The sequence below is a fragment of the Phacochoerus africanus genome, chromosome X, assembly GCF_016906955.1.
Source record: "Phacochoerus africanus isolate WHEZ1 chromosome X, ROS_Pafr_v1, whole genome shotgun sequence".
NCBI classification, from domain to species: Eukaryota; Metazoa; Chordata; class Mammalia; order Artiodactyla; family Suidae; genus Phacochoerus; species Phacochoerus africanus.
This window is the reverse complement of record NC_062560.1, coordinates 63,768,052-63,781,774: the sequence shown is the minus strand read 5'-3', so window position 1 is coordinate 63,781,774 and position 13,723 is coordinate 63,768,052. Positions and strand designations below refer to the sequence as shown.

The window sequence follows — 13,723 nt, the reverse complement described above, 5'->3', positions numbered from 1 at the left end:
TTTAACATTTTTATTTTCTATAAACTCCTGGTTGTCATCTACTCCTAATTGCCCCTTTTCTCCTTTCTTCCTCTTTATGGTAATTGCTAGGTATAATGTCATAAGATTATCCCAAAGAGTAGTCACTATCCTCAGTCTTACCCCCATATCTTATTAAATATGACCCCTGTGATTAAAAGAATCTTATGGGCAATTTTAATGTCATCAAATTATACCATACAGAATTATAACCAATGGTGTTTACTTGCATCTACATGGACAAATGATCTTAAACAAATAACCTTTGACTTTGGCTTTGCTTGAGTCCCAGAAAAAGAACCACCTATTAGAACTATTGAACAGATCATGGGAATTCTGAATTTGAATTCAACAATCTTTGTAGGGCAATGTGCCAAATGCTTGCCACCTGGAATTAATAGAAATTCTTCTTCTTCTTTTAGTTTAAACAAATTGTTTAAATGTTAAAAAAAACAGAAATTTATGTATATAACCCAGCTAATGTAAGACCTTTTATGAACAATTCCTTTTGCCTGGATCCCCATGTGCTTCTAACAGATGTTACTTCTTTGAGGCAAGGACCCCTGGTCTTATCTCAGAATAACACCCCATGCACCCTAGGAAGAGTATTCTGAGACTAGTCTGCACACAAAGACACTAATTCTGTAAATCTGCAAGGCTGAAATCATGACTCAGATGTGAACTCTAAAATGAGGTCACCCTTGATTTGTTAAGTAATTCCTGGGGGAATTATTGACTCATTGTTTATGTGAATAATAAGAGCAGGGTACCCAGTGCTGGGAATCATACAAATAGAAAAAACTGTGAGAAACTTACTACTAACATTGGCAGGAGTTATTAATGCCACCTCTACCCTAGATAGAATACAGATGAGACTCACATCAGCATGAGTAGTGCCCATCTCATTACTCTAGATTTCCTTTGGGCTAGTCATGTGCCAGTAGTAATACCTCTTGCTGTACTTGGATTAGTGAGAGAGACAAGGCAGTGTAAGCCACATATTGCCTTATGGAGAAAGATACTTGGATCTCTAAGGTTGATCATCATGGCAATTGGAATTCTGGGTTCCAAAGCATCACACAGGGAGGTAGCTCAAGAGGGATTTGGGATGAATGATGAATTGGAAAGGTAGTGTGAGCAGGGCCAGGGTATTCAAAGCAGGTGGAAGATGGTATGAAGGGTGTATGAGTAGAGAAGCAGAATGACTGGGAGCAAGGTGAGGTGGAGGCTGAGGGTAGGATGGAGGATGGAAGGAGGAGGCCAGAGAAATAGTGAGAGCTGGCAACTGGGAATGGGAGAGGGTTGTGGAGAAAGGACATTAGGGGTAGTTAGGAGAGGTATCACAAGTGGGAGCCCAAGGAAGGCAGGCCAAGCTGCACTGATTTAGGTTTTGCTGTCAAAGTCCCTTAGAAAACTGGACTTAGGGGGTTTTGCTCCAGTTGCGGCACAAGTTATTCTAATGCATCAACAAGGAAAAGACATAAAACCAAATAGTGTCAAGGACTGGCTCTCTCCATTGCTCCCAAGAGTGTGAAGAGATGTCTGTATTCTGAGAGATATATATCTAGCAGAGACTAGGGAATATGAAGTCCCTCCTCTTTGAAAAGCCCAACACAGAGTTAGCAAAAGCTGAAACTCTGAGGCATGGCAAGAGAGTGATAATTTGGCCACTCTGTTCTAAGCACCTCTGGAATAACCAGATTGTGCTCTATGACTTGTATCTATCTTTCCATCTCCTTCTCTATCTCCCCCCTTTTCTTTTATCCCCTCTCCCTAGCTAATATCATAAACCTATCACCTGCCCCTGTGAAAGGCTGGCTGTTTCCTCCTTCACTGTTCTTCAACAATTTGCACCAGTTATATAACCACACCATGATGTTTTCATAGGTCCTTTCTTACCCTCCAGTGGTCTGGAGCTGGTTTGTGAAAATGACCAGGTGATACTTGGTGCTCTGTACTTTGGTACAAGGTTGTTCACTTCTATTCTGGCCACTCTATAACCTCACTGAGTGCAATAAGAATTGAATCTCAAGGCTGAGAAGGGTGGGGATCCTGGTAAGGATGAGAAGGGGCTGTGCCACACTGGCCATACCTCTGTCTCAAGTTATAGCTAACAAGCATCAATTTAATGACCCTGAAAACAAAGAGGTAATTATAAGGGACCCTAAGAGTCTTCCTGCAATTTTCTCTTCCTCAAGGAGGGCTATGGAAGGCCAGCCTACTGAGTGGCAATGAGCACTTTGTCTGGAACACTGGTCTAATTGAATGAGATTCTAGAGTCTGTATAACTGCTATTTTCTTTCTATATGTGTGTGTGCTGGTAAAGTTTCATAGTGTTTGAATGCAGACATTATAATATGTATTTTGGACTTCCCGTGTGACTCACAAAATAATTACTTCGTGTTGCTTCTATAAAATGTATTTTCAAAAGAGGTATATTGGGAGTTCCCATTGTGGTTCAGTGGTTAACGAATCTGACTAGGAACCATGAGGTTGTGGGTTCTATCCTTGGCCTCGCTCGGTGGGTTAAGGATCTGGCCTTGCCGTGAGCTGTGGTGGAGGTCACAGACGAGGCTTGGATCTAGCGTTGTTGTGGCTGTGATGTAGGCCAGCAGCTGTACCTCCGATTAGACCCCTAGCATGGGAACCTCCACATGCCACGGGTGCGGCCCTGGAAAGGACAAAAAGACAAAAAAAAAAGAGGTATATTGCCCCATCCCCTCCTCCCAGTAGGCTCATTTCAAAGCTCTGAAACTCTATGGTGCATATACTATTGAAGAATTAACAATGTTTAAGTTTTTATTAGGTATAAAATAAGCTACAAAGATATATTGTACAACATGGGGAATGCAGCAAATATTTTATAATAACTGTAAATGGACTATAACCTTTAAAATTGTGAATCACCAAAAATGAATAAATAAATAAAAAGAATTCACAAAGTTCTAATCTTTATCAAACCTCATCTACTTTTCTATTTGCCATTCTGCTTTTCCTCTTATCCCTTTTAATTTTTCTAATGAATGACTTGATTTTTGTTTCCCACCTCTTCATTTCACTTTATTGGTTCTGTGATGATGCTGGAGGCTGCCAGGGCCTCACACAGAATGCAGCTGGTAATATGTATGATAAAGTCACCTTTGAGAAAGTTTACTTGCTTTTGGAGATTCCATTGTTCCCTGTGTGTGGCAAGCTGCAGACCTGGTGACTTCTAAGAACTTTATGGTGGGGTTTTGAAGAGGAGATATCAGCTCAGTCTATCAGTTTGAGAAGGATCTACATAGACAAAGAAAGCCTGCAAGCAATATATCAGCCAGCCGCAGTGGTGTGCTGATTTAACAACCAGCACTCTGAAAAATTCCTGGTATGTATATTGCTGATTGCCATGGTATTATATACACTATGACCAATTTTAAGATACGAACTTACACTACTAAAGGTAGAGTTGGGAATAAATGCACACAATCTGATTTCCTGAGTCCATAAGAGTTATTCCAGTACACCACAACTCTGTTTACTACGAATAGACTGCTTTATGTCTCCTGGAGGTAGAGTCCTCCTCTTGGCAATAAAAAGACTGGACTGAGTAGTGCATACAGAATCTTGGAGCTTTGATATTTATAAGTTAAAGGTTCAGAGTCTCAGGGTTTGTGTTCTTGACAAATGAGCAGGACTACTGGGAAGGAAGCTGGATCTCAAGCTGATATGCAAATTCATAGATGAGAAATGTCAGGTGTGCTTGAGTTTGATAAAAGTGTAGGACAATTGCTTTTTTCTAGAAAGGAGGGGTTGATAACCAAAAAACTGAGGGAACACAATGATGTTATTCTCAATTGTCCCAGAGAGGAGTGTTTGGAAGCCAAGGTCCTTTAACACCTTGGTTTGGTTTCTCAGAAAGTACCAGGAGGGCAGCACCTCTCACCAGCAAGGCTCATCTATTGCATAACCACCTTATTGACATAAATATTGTGGCAAAAATGGGGTCACTGGTACCAAACTTCTGAATGTTTTCTAAAAATTTTCTAAAATGCATTTTATCAAGTGGATAGTTTCCAATCAGTGAGCCTCGATTCTTGCTCTATATGGGGCTGAGTTCATTAGGGTCCTAAGGGGAGTGAGGTAGGTGACTAGGATCAGTGCTCTAACAAGAAACACTTCCCACCTGGCAACTCATTCTCTGGACTTCTAGTCCAATGCCTTTTCTAATATATCTGATCTAATGGAGAGGGAGGCCATATTTTCCCAGGCCAAGGATTTGAGCAGATAGGATGGAGCTCTGGAAGCATCAGTTAGCCAGGAAGCGCAAGTTATTGAAAAGGATTGGCACCCATATCCCCTGCCCCTAACAACTGTAGTAAGGCAGTTTTGTGCTCCAGTTGTGTGATCATGAGCAAGTACTTGCCTTGAACCTCTGTTTGCTTACGTGAAAAATAGGAATAATATTAGTATCTATCTATCACATTTCATTTTTATGAAGATTAAAACAAAGCACGTAATACAATGCTAAGCACTCAATAAATGTTTAATTGGTAGTAGGAGGATTGCATTTCACCCCTGGACTAAAACTGTTGATGTTTCCTTTTCTTCCCCCCAGCTTTCCTAAATTTGCATCAGATTTCATAACTACCCCAGGGTCTCTTGATTTACTTTTGCTTGAGGGAGAAGAGGAAACCACTGGGCTAGAAGTGGCTGAGTCACAGGAGGCCTCTATGGAACAAAGGGGCTTCTAAATCTCTGCCTCCTTGTGTTAGAGTTGGGGGAGGGTGGTGATGAAGAATTGGGTGGGGTTGCAAATGCTTCACCCTAGGCGCTATTCAGAAGAACCCAGAATGGCCATTTTAAACCTCAGATTCACAGTAGCAGACTCAGGCAATGCAGTGTTTTGTCCTTTGGACCCAGAGAAGAAAGGGGGAAAGCCTGTGGGGGGAATGCCCTAGATAACAGCTGGTCTGGTTTTGTTTGACTGTTTAGTTTTAGTTAGTTTTGATGAAATAAAAGTTCATATTTTAAAGCAATTTAAGGAAAATTTAACCATGAAAATTTTCTCTGCCCTTTGGCCTCTTCCCTCCCATCTAGTGTGCATTGTGTAACCACATTATGCATTCACCAGACCTCCACAAAAGCAGAAATACCTGCTCAGCCCTCTAGAGCAATATTCTCCTAGCACCAGCAAGATAACTCCTTAGAGATAACATTCCTTCTTAATCTTGTAAGGCTTCACAATAGTCTACTACTGCATAACTTCTTAGGAGATAATATTCCTTCTTAATCCTGGGATGACCCACTACTTTGTACATACAGATCTGGATTGTATAAACTGTCAATACATCATTTGATGTATAACCTTCTGTCTCAAAAATGTATATACTATCTTTCGACCTCTAACAGGCATAAAGTTCTCAGAGCTCTCTGAGAGACTATCTCCTAGGTTATACTCTTCAGGTTGGCTTGAATAAAAACTTTCACTTCTTTCTTAGATTGACTATTGATTAATTTTTCATCAACATTTGCATGGCATACCTGGCAGGATATCAGAGATACCTACCAGAGAACACCTGGAGGACAGCTTGAATTGGCCGTTAGTACCAGCATGTGCCCTTTGAGACCCGCTGACTTCTTGGTATCTCTCAGGTGTTCTGGTGAGTTCGCCTTAAATGTGGATCTTATTGTTTGACTGACAATCCTAAAAATTTTATTTGAACTGTTTTTACTTATGACTTGGAGTCTTAGGGGGCATTGGTGCATTTTCCTAGGCAAGAACCTAGGAGGATCTGGGTGGGAGGTACAGGGAAACATAAGTGGCTAGATTTTGTTAAATTTGGCTTAAATTGAGAAAAAAACAAGTTGAGATATGCTCTAAACAAACTTTGCTAGTGAAATGATAGAATTATTCAGCTGGAAAGAATGAGGGTCATTTGCTCCTTCCAGCCACAAGGCATCCTTAGGTTGAGAACCTAGCTGAAGGTCTGAGGAATAACCCTTGTGACCTGTAGTGGATGTAGTGGTCCCCCAGGGAATCCCACTAAAACCATTAAGCAAATACTTCTCTTCCAGGATGTGTGACAGAGGCTGAACACCTAATGCTCCAAGCATACACGGTGGCTTTTAGAATGCAGTGGTTAGAGGGAGAAATCAAGGCATATAAAAGAGTTGAACTGACCCAAGGGTAATTCCTTGGGGAGCTAGACTCAGAAGCAGCACACACCCCATAGACCATACCATCCTCAGAAAGTTTTTCAGATCATATCTGAATTAGGACACCAAATTAATAATAGGCCTCAAAGACCAAATAGCTCCCAGAAGACCAGTCACCTATGGGAAACCCAGGTGGGTGAAACTGACACTTGCTAGTATTTAACTTAAATGGTAAAGTCTAACAAAATATAATTTGTCCCTGAGATGGCCCAAACGGGGCATTTTTGATTTACCTAAGTTGGTTTATTTGCAGGCTCAATTAGAAGAAGCCAGCTATAAGATCAAACAGTCAAAATAGGAGACATTTGAATTGGTACTTGGAAGCCTTAAAATGAGAGAATGATAAAATGGCTTCACTGTAAGAGACAAATAAAAAATTATTAGAAATGTGGCTAAATTAGGAAAGACCTTGGAAACCATTGCTTATCCCCACCCCCACCTCCACCTTTTCCTCTTCTTTCAGATCCTTCATATCCTCTTTCTGAGCTCCCCCATCCTGACCTTCCTGCTTTTCTACTTCCAATTTTATTTTATTTATTTATTTTTTGTCTTTCTAGGGCCACACCCACGGCATATGGAGGTTCCCAGGCTAGGGGTCAAATCAGAGCTGTAGCCACTGGCCTACACCACAGCCACAGCCACGCCAGATCTGAGCCACATCTTCGACCACAGCTCATGGCAAAGCTGCCTAACCTACTGAGTGAGGCCAGGGATCAAACCTGCGATCTCATGGATACTAGTCAGATTCGTTTCCAATGAGCCAGGACTGGAATTCCTACCTCCATTAATGAAAGAATTTGAGTTTAAGGGAAAGGATAAAGACAACCCTAAAATAATAGCTGCTCCCTTTAAGGAGAAACCCACAAGTAAAGGGGAGTCTGCTCTTACCTATACCCCTTGGACTAGGATAGAACTTGACTAAGGATTTTTCAGATCCTTTACAGATATTTTGGACTTTGCTAAATAATTTGATCTTACAGTAACAACTTATGAGTCTGGATATTCAGACTTGTACTAGCTTGTATATTTACTAGTCTCTGAAAATAAAGCAAAAGAATGACTCCAAGAGATAGACTGGAAGACACTTATGAAAGAATTTCATAAACATAAAGCTGCACATTACCAGAAATGTAGAGAAATTGCCCACTACCTATATCAAGCTAGTCCGAAAACCTTTCCAAAGAAAATAGATTGAGCAAAAATCTATCAATGCAAACAATGGGTAGGAGAGACAATTTTTTATTATTTTCAAGTTTTGAAAATATAGTCAAACAACACTCTGGCATTAACCCAAAGTGCTTCCTGAACCACCAGAACAATTCAATACTCAATTCTATTTTCCTAGAAGGAATAGATGAATTGGCACAACCAGTAAAAAGATACAAATTGGATTGGGCTACTATGTATAATAATAAGCTTGTCACTATTGCTGACAGTCTCCAAAACCTTACAGAAAAAGAGAAAAGGAAAGAGCTGCCAAGGTTGTGAAAGTGCAGTTACAACAGCTCAGCAGTTCATCAAGACCACCTGGCTCAAATCTCAGTCTCAAAACAACCACCTCTGCTGTTATTACAGAAAACCTGGGCATTTTAAGAGACTGCCATTAGAGTTCCTGTTGTTGCTAAGTAGGTTAAGAACTAGTATCCATGAGGATGCAGGTTCAATCCCTGGCCTTGCTGACTGGGTTAAGGATCCAGAGCTGCAGAATGGATCACAGATGTGGCTTGGATCTGGCATTGCTGTGGCTTAGGACTCAGCTGCAGCTCCGATTCAACCCCTAGCTCTGGGAATTTCCATACGCCCCAGGTGTGGCCCTAAAAAGAAAAAAAGAGAGAGACCAACACAAGTTTAAACGAGATTTAGAACAAGGCAAGATTAACAAGGAATAGGGGTGCTCTTGAGGATTATGAGAGGATATTACCCCTCCTCCTCGCTAACACTTTAGGGGAAATTGAAATAACAATCAGAGGGAAAAATTCTAAGGCACTTGTAGACATGTGGGCTAAATTATCTGTTCTTAACCCTACCCTAATCTATTGCCTTCTCCCTCATCTCAAATGGTAAGGGTTTCTAATTTACCTAAGCAAGTTTTTAAACCAGAACCGATAACTTTTCAACTAGGAACTATCATAGAAAAACATGTGTCCATTTTGGTGAAATGTGCTCCAATTCATTTGATAGGATGAGACCTTTCAGAGGCATACAACCATGTCGCCTTTTCACCTAAGGGTGAAGTGATTTTAGATTTGTAAAACTTAAATGCAGACCAGAACATAATAACCGAGAAACAGATGGTTGGGAAAACAAAAGTTCAGACTGATGGAGAGGAGCTTTTTTTTACTGTTACTGTTTTTACTGTTTTAAGTGCCTGAGGAATTATGCTCATCCTTCTCAGACATTGAGAAAATCAAGTCAGCTATTCCTATTAAAGTATCTATCAATAATTCCAAGCCTCTATCCAATATTTGACAATAACTACTTAGATCAGAGGCATTAAATGGGATAAGACCTATTACTCAGGAATTCCTTGTACCGGTCCTTGTACCAGCCCAATTTTACTGGTAAGAAAGTCAAATGAGGAAGGCTAGAGGTTTGTTCAGGACCTGAGAGCTATAAATAACATTGTGATCCCTCACACCCTGCTCCGAGCCATTCCAGCAGACACCTATTATTTATCAGTAATAGACCTATGTAGTGCATTTTTTAGTATTCCAGTGGAAGAAGAAAGCCAATACCTCTTGGTCTTTATGAGGGAAGATTGTCAGTATACCTGGGCAGTTACACCACAAGGCTATACTGAAAGTCCCACTTATTTTCCTCAAATACTTAAAGCTGATTTGGCTGTTCTTCACTTCCCTAATGGCTCTGTTTTAATTCAACATGGAGATGATTTGCTTTTGTGTTTGAGAACTGAACAGGACTTTCAAAGAGACACTATCCACCTGTTAGAACAATTGGCCTCTAGGGACATAAGGCGTCCAGAGGCAAACTGCAATTCTGTTTACCAATTGTAAAATATTTGGGTCATTTGATATCCAAGGAAGGATTAATTGATTCTCAAGGAATTAAGGGAATCCTGGCTTTCTTACTGTCCAAAACAAAGAACTAGCTAAGAGGATTTCTATGTTTGACTGGATAGTGTAGGAATTGGGTACCTAATACCTCCCTCATTTCCCAACCCTTCTATAGGTCATTTAACTATGACATATCAGGCCCAATTGAATGGACAACAGAAGGAGAAAAGGCTACAGATGCCTTAAAATCTTCACTGACTCGGGCTCCAGCATTAGGCCATCCTAATTAAAAATTACCATTTTTTTTCTTTGTGTCTGAAGACAAAGGAAATGCCCTAGGGGTGTGTTAACTCAGAAGTGTGATGACCAGCATCAACTCATAGGTTATTAGTTAGATTCGGTGGCAAAAGGACTCCCTCTCTGTATGAGGGCTATTTCAGCAACAACTCTCTTGTTCAAAGCTACTGAAGAGCTTATAATGGGGTATCCTTTGACTATCTGTCAGTGGAGTCTCTTTTAAATTCTCATCACACTCAGTACTATTCTGTGAGTAGAGTCACTTCTTACAAGGTACTGTTGCTCTCTTTGCTTAATAATATTTTGGTGCAATTCAGTAATCTGGACCATATAACTTTGCTTCCAGCACCACAGGAAGAAAACAGTCACGATTGTCTTTTACCAACTGATTAAATTCTTACTCCTAGGAATGATTTACGAGAAACCCTATCGATAATGCTGACTTAATTTGGTTTACAGAAGGATCTTACTTAAAGGATGAACAGAGACATTCCGAGCTGGATATGCAATAATGTCCACTGTGGACATGATTAAAAGTTTTTACTTACCAGAAGCAAAGTTGGCACAGCAAGCTGAATTAATTGCTCTAATCAGGGCTTGTCAGCTAGCCAGAGATCAAATAGCAAATATTTACACTGATAGCTGCTAGGCTTTTGGAGTGGCTCATGATTTTGGAATGCTCTGGAAGCAAAGAGGATTTCTTACTTCCCCAGGCCAACATATAAAAAATGGGAAAATAGCCTCAGAATTATTAGACTCTATAATTACTCAAACAATTGGCTATTATGAAAATACCTGGACATTCCAAATCTGATTCAATAGCTAAAGGCAATCAATTCACAGACTCAGCAGCTAAATGAGCTGCTTTATGTTATGTTTCCAACCAGCTCTGAGAATGTCTAACACTTAAACCTGACCTCAATGTAACTGTTAGGAAATTTCTCCTACAGTTTCAAGAATTAGCTGCAGAAGACAAAAAAACAAATATGGGAGAAGAAAGCAGAATTCTTTGATTCCCATTTCATAAATATGGTTTTGCCCAAATAAGAGGCCTATAGTGCCCACAAGGCTCAGTTACCCTTACTCCAGCATGTGCATTCCCTGACACATTAGGGCCCTGAAGAAATAAATTTTGGGGGGAAAAGCAGTATAATTGGAAGCCCTCCCTATGGTAACCAACAAGGCATATGCTTGATGCACTATTTGCCCTAAACATAATCCCAGAAAACCACTCCATTGGTCACAAGGTCACTTTTACCTTCCTAAGGGACCCTTTGAGGTATGGCAACTGGGCTTCAACCAAATGCCATCTCACAGATATAAATATATTTATAACGACATATATTTTCACACTAGAATTGAGCTTTTCCATGAAGGAGAGCACTGGATTTAATAATAGGTAAATTACTGTTGGAAAAAATAGTTCCTGGTTCGGGGATCCCTTCTGAGTTGCACAGTGACCAAGGGACTCACTTTACTGGACAAATAATTAAATCAATTTGTGATATTTGCCCAAAAGCATGCTTATTATCCCAATTTTTGGGATTGGTAGAAAGAACAATACTATCAAAACTCAACTGGCAAAATTCTCAGAGGCTTTTCATCTTTCATGGCCAAAAGCCTTCCCATTGTTGCGTCTCAACCTTGGATATATCCCTTTTAGTAAACAATTGTCCCCTTTTGAAATAATCACTGGGCAATTTATGGGCTTAGATGAAGGCATTTAACCAGCGTTATTTAAGCATGACATATTATATTATTGCCAAGGACGTATTAAAGCACTTAAATAAAATGAAAAGCTAATTCCTTCTATGGTGAACTCCTGGGAGACAAAGACTCTAAGGACCACAGGTGACAGTATGGAAATTTTGTGGACTGGAAAAGAAATCAGATGAAGAACTCTTTACAGCTACATTGGAAGGGCCCATATCAGGTATTACTAATAAATCCTTGGCTGCAAAAAAGGAGTAAGCTTTTAGATTCACATTTCTCACCTAAAAAAGGCCTCCTCTCCTGATATGCTTCAACTCCTATTTCTGACACCTGGCTTTGACTAAGTCCAGCACTACCAGACCAAGATGAGTAGATGATATCCAAAGTAGACAGCTGATTCAAGATGCTAGAAGAGCATGTATACTAATTACTTTAATAATTACTCACTTTTGATTATGAATAAAATGTATTTATTTCTTTGGCTCAATCATATGCAAGTTTCAAAAATCAATCCAAATGCTGGGTTTGAGACCAATTATCTGTATCCAGCATTTCTGGATTACTCTGGTGTTTTTCACCAATTCAGGGTTTAGACTGGCTAGCCCTTAGAGATTTTATCTTAAAAGAAAGAAATTCTATCACTGTGCAAACCACCAATGATATCATTAAGTGGAACTCTCTTACCCGGCCTATTAATGACACCTGTTCTGAACCTAGCCATCAATACTCTTTTTCACTAGATGTTACTCATTTCCAATCAGAGCAGCATGCTAAGGTTAAACCCAGAAACATAACAACCCATCTCTTTTGGTGGCATTATTTCCCAGTTATGAGATAAAATTATTTGGCTCATGCCAGGATATGGCTACTTGAATATGAGGGTCTCTCTTTATTGGGAACAAATCAATTATATCAAAGATAATCAACCTAGCACTACTCATAAATTATGGTGGATACCACCTAAAAATTGTCAAAATACTATAACTCTGAGGACCCCAGTGATTGGTTTGGAACTGATTGGTTAAGACAACCAGGAATATATTGGGTAGCTCCTAATGGGACCTACTGGATTTGTGGAATGAATTTATGGCCTTGGCTTCCCCCAGGTTGGTTAAGGAGATACACAACTTTTTTCCCTTGGGCTTAAGGTCACTTACAGTTAACCCTGGAAACAGTCCTTGCCAATATGCCTTTAATGCGTGCACACTGGGTTTGATCAGTTTTCCAATGATATATATAATCATTTGGTCATCATAATTGTTCCTTCACTTGGAATAGAAGATTATCATTACTCACACAGAGGTTTTAACAAAATTTACTAAGCAAGCTTTGAGTAACAGTCATTAAGCCATTATCTTGCTAAATTCAGAAGTCCCCATGATAATAAAAGCAGTCCTACAGAATCAGATGGCCTTTGATATGTTAACAGCTTCCAAAGGGGCAATCTGTGTTATAATGCACACTGAATGTTGTGAATTTACACCTGATGATTCTTCTAATGTAACTCATTTTTATGACCTTTGAAGAATAAAATTTCTGCTATGAATAATCCTCTTAGTTTAGGGGGCATACTAGGAAAAGGGTTTGGTTTAGGAGGATCTTGGCTTAAATCTTTACTAATGATGTTCTTTATTCTTACTGGCAATTTTAAATTGCAGTTTGTCTAACTTTTTTTTTAGGGCTGCACCCGTGGCAAGTGGAAGTTCCCAGGCTATACCACAACTACAGCAATGACAGATCTGAGCCACCTCTGTGAACTACACCACAGATCACGGCAATGCCAGATCTTTAACCCACTGAGAGCGGGCAGAGATTGAACCTGCATCCTCATGAATACTAGTCAGGTTCATTACTGCTAAGGCACAATGAGAACTCCAGATTGTCTAATTTATAAGGTGATTCTTGCTTTTCAACACTAGTATCACCTACTTCTACTAAGATAATGATGTCTAAATGACTTGAAACTACTGATCATATCTATAGTTCTCTATAAAATAATAGACATACACAATGAACCTGCAATGCAAAACTGGCATAAGTCTTATTGGACAACTTAGAATTGACCTTCGGTCCCTGCTGAACATCCTATAACTTCCCCTCCCCAGAAAAAGAAAAAAAAGAAGAGAACTGGGCTACTAGACTCCACATCAAGGGACATAATTCACCTAGGGCAGGTAAGCAACTACCGTGGCATCAAGGGAACAAATACTTGCTCACCTAATGCTTTCTATCAAAAGATTTATGGTCAAAAAGGATATCAATTAAATAAATATTCATATTTTAAGGCAATTTAAGGAAAATTTAAAAATAAAAATTTCACTGCCCTTTGGCATCGACATTTTCTCCATATGGACAACAAAAATAGTGTTTTTAAAACTACATTTCAGGAATTCCCATCATGGCTCAGTGGTTAGCAAATCCAACTAGGAACCATGAGGTTGCGGGTTCGATCCCTGCCCTTGCTCAGTGGGTTAAGGACCTGGCAT

At 39.8% G+C, this 13,723-nt stretch overlaps 1 long non-coding RNA gene across 1 annotated transcript; it reads left to right on the top strand.

Moving 5' to 3' along the window:
• The first annotated feature begins 2,944 nt into the window (after positions 1-2,944).
• On the top strand, positions 2,945-13,516 carry LOC125117955 (uncharacterized). The gene is made up of 3 exons (XR_007132784.1): positions 2,945-3,382; positions 5,546-5,657; positions 13,343-13,516. It is a non-coding gene; the product is annotated as an uncharacterized LOC125117955 (long non-coding RNA).
• The last annotated feature ends 207 nt before the right edge of the window (positions 13,517-13,723 follow it).